This window comes from Triticum urartu, chromosome 6 (assembly GCF_003073215.2).
Source record: "Triticum urartu cultivar G1812 chromosome 6, Tu2.1, whole genome shotgun sequence".
Taxonomy (NCBI): domain Eukaryota; kingdom Viridiplantae; phylum Streptophyta; class Magnoliopsida; order Poales; family Poaceae; genus Triticum; species Triticum urartu.
The window spans coordinates 35919538-35922707 of NC_053027.1; positions in this window are offsets into that span (position 1 = coordinate 35919538).

Genomic DNA, 3170 nt, shown 5'->3' on the forward strand with positions numbered 1-3170 from the left:
TACTCTATATACCTATATTTGTACGTCCTGCCACGTGAACGTCTCGATCTGACACCTGGTCAAAAGGGTCCGTTTGGTAGAGGGGGCCATCGAAAGGTCTGCCGATTGACCAGTTTTCCATCGGTTGCTGCCTGTTAAGCTCACGACAATGTACGTATGCCAAATATTATAACCTACGTATTGAACCACTGCTGGCAGTACCAACTTTGACCCCCATCTGAAACATGCATGCATAGTACTGTAGCTAGCTACTAATAGATCGGTCAAAAAACATTTACCCCCTCCCAAAATGTAACATGTGTGTACAACGACTGGTACAGCTGGCATTGTCTCGTGTGTAAGTGGCGCTTTCTGGAATTCTTGGGTCAAATTGTTATTATTTGCTTTTGGTTTCTTACATACAAAGAGTACTGTTCATCCACGTAAATTTGATGTTGAACGGAAAGATAGACGGAAAAAGTAGAAAAGGGACAGAAAGGGTGGAGACTCTTCACGGAGACTCACTCCACAATGAGTCAAAGCTCTAGATCCAGTGTACCCCTCGGTCTGCTTCAATACCAGCAACCTACAGGAGGGACTTTTTTTTAGAGGAGAGGCGTCACACTTACAGAAGCGCGAATGTCCATTTCTAAGCCCAGTGCATCCGGTGAAAAGGAAATTCACGAAAATACTGAAACAGTTTTCAAAAATTGATTTTTTTAAATGGAAGATAATTTGGTGCGGAAGGTGCGCTTCAAATTTCGGATCATTTGGACATATGAGTAGCTCTCAGCAAAAAATACAAGTTGGGTTAGAAAAATAAATGAATAGTAAACCTTTTCACATACCCTAAATTTCTCTTTTTTTTCTAAGAGATACTCAGATGTCCAGATGATCTGAAATTTGGAGCGCATCTCGCGCACCAAATTATCTTCCATGTAAAAAAATTGGATTTCTTGAATTCTAGTACTTTTTGTGTGTGTGTTTTTTTTGTTCATCGCGGGTGCAGCTAAGCCTGGACACCGAATCGCCGCTCTCTCAGCCCACTTAATTAAGTGAATATACCATTTCACAATCTAAAGACACGTTTTTCCTCGACACAAATTTGTATTTCTAGCTATTTATCGGTCTGTATGTAACTTTCTTACAGATTTAGAAAAACACTCAGTTATGTTTAGACTCTCGATATCACCCGCAAAAAAATTATAACGTCGACGCATCTTTTACAGTCTTCTAGGAAGCAGACTATGCATAGAAGACATCCACGTGGGTAGTATTTCAGCTCTCTCAGCATTATAAAATGGTGGTACAAATATAGCATCAACTTACACCACAAAAAGTTCCCCTCGATATCCCATAGGAGCATGCCACCAAAAGAAAGAGAATCTCGTATCAAAGACCGATTTTCCATATACAAGGAAACAAACATATAGAGGAGAGTGACCTTTGACTATGAGGAAACAAACAGCAGTAGGCTCATGCTATTCAGTACCAACGTTAACGACGAGGAATTAATTGTTACTTTTCCACACCCTTTCTACTTATACGTCATTGCATACGTTGGAAGTCAAAAAGAACATAAGAAAATGTATACTTACGTGCCCTAAAATCAGAAATGCAATAAAACGACATAAAATGTAAATAACGCCATTTTTTGGTGCGGTTTTACATGGTTATGACCAAGGTTTTGGGTACCGCCCGATAAATTTGGATACCTGGCGGTATCCACATTTCTCTCCGCCCCACGAGAAATGCCCATCCCGAGCAAAAACAAAATAAAAATTTACAATTTTCCAACTTTAAACACTCCAAGTATAGTAAAACACTGGCTCTCAGTTACATCAAAATTCTTAGTTGTGGTGTGGTGGTAACCTACTATTTTGTGCCTCGAGAGGTAGCTGGTTGGATTCGTGTTCTCACACTTTTTCTTTGTTTATTTTTCAGAACACGTAAGTAGGAAAAAAGTAAAAAAAATAATGACCCGAAGGGTCGTACAAGAAACCTCACACCACTTAGCACGCACGTAGTAGACTTTCCACTGAGCTAATACCTCTTTTATGATTGATATCCGTTCAAGTTATTTCAATATCTAGTTTAGAAGAATTTGAATTCAAAATTCAATTATAAATTTCGTTTCAAATATGTTTGGTATTTCTCGGTAACCGTGGTAACTGAGAGTATGGCCCCCCATGAGAAAATTTGTCCATTCGGAATCCAAAACCTTGGTTATGACTTGTATCTTGCGTTTCTGATGCTGATTTTTTGTTGTGAGTCAGCTTGTATGGAAGTATTTGTATATTCGAAATGCAAGGACATAATAAAACTATGGTTTGAAAATAACTTAATCTACACCCTATGCGGTGAAATACATTTTGCGTGCATGTGTTTGCTACTATTCTGTATCAGTTGGCACTTTGCGCCAAGAAACTCAAGTGGCTTACTAGGGAATTTATGTTCTGGTTTGGATTGCGTGCTGCCAGTGGACTTCATACTGTTGATATCATCTCAGTGTGGCCTGCCGCACTTTTATAATCTGGCTACATTTGTTTTGACCGTACGTATTAAAGGTTTGTGATAAGTGCGTTGATTATATGCATCCTTGATACGGAGAGCGGAGACAATAAGAACTTCCTTCTAGAGAAATATATCATGGGGTCGCTAGCTAGATGGTCCGGAGGGATATTTCCTGGAAAACACAAATGTTCTCCATGACATTGACATCCAATGACAATTTTACCTTTTAGCTATTGGCTAGCTGGCACTGCACTTGTGGATCTCGTACGTTTATTCGATGGTCGCCGTCTCACGTACAGACATGAGAGACCGTGTGTAGAGAAGTATCGTGATATATATACATATGTATGGTCGTCAGGGCCAGGCATGAAGTATCGGAATAGCTATGTACTACTACGTGTGAAAAGTATTATTTGGCTGGACATAACAAGAGTCGCTGCCTCAGCTATGTTGCTGTCTGGAGAGCCTGTTGGTTCAAGGAATTACTTCTGAGATTGGCTGCAGTTCGGTCAGTGACATAGCTATCATCCCTTGGACTGGCTGCATTGGAGCCATATTCAGGCTTACTCTAGAAGCAAAAGCGCACTTCGCTGCACAGTCTGTGTTCTGATTGATTGTACAGTTGTTGTTTACTTTGGGCCTCTGAATCTCCTCTGGTTTAACGTTTGTGAGTCGAA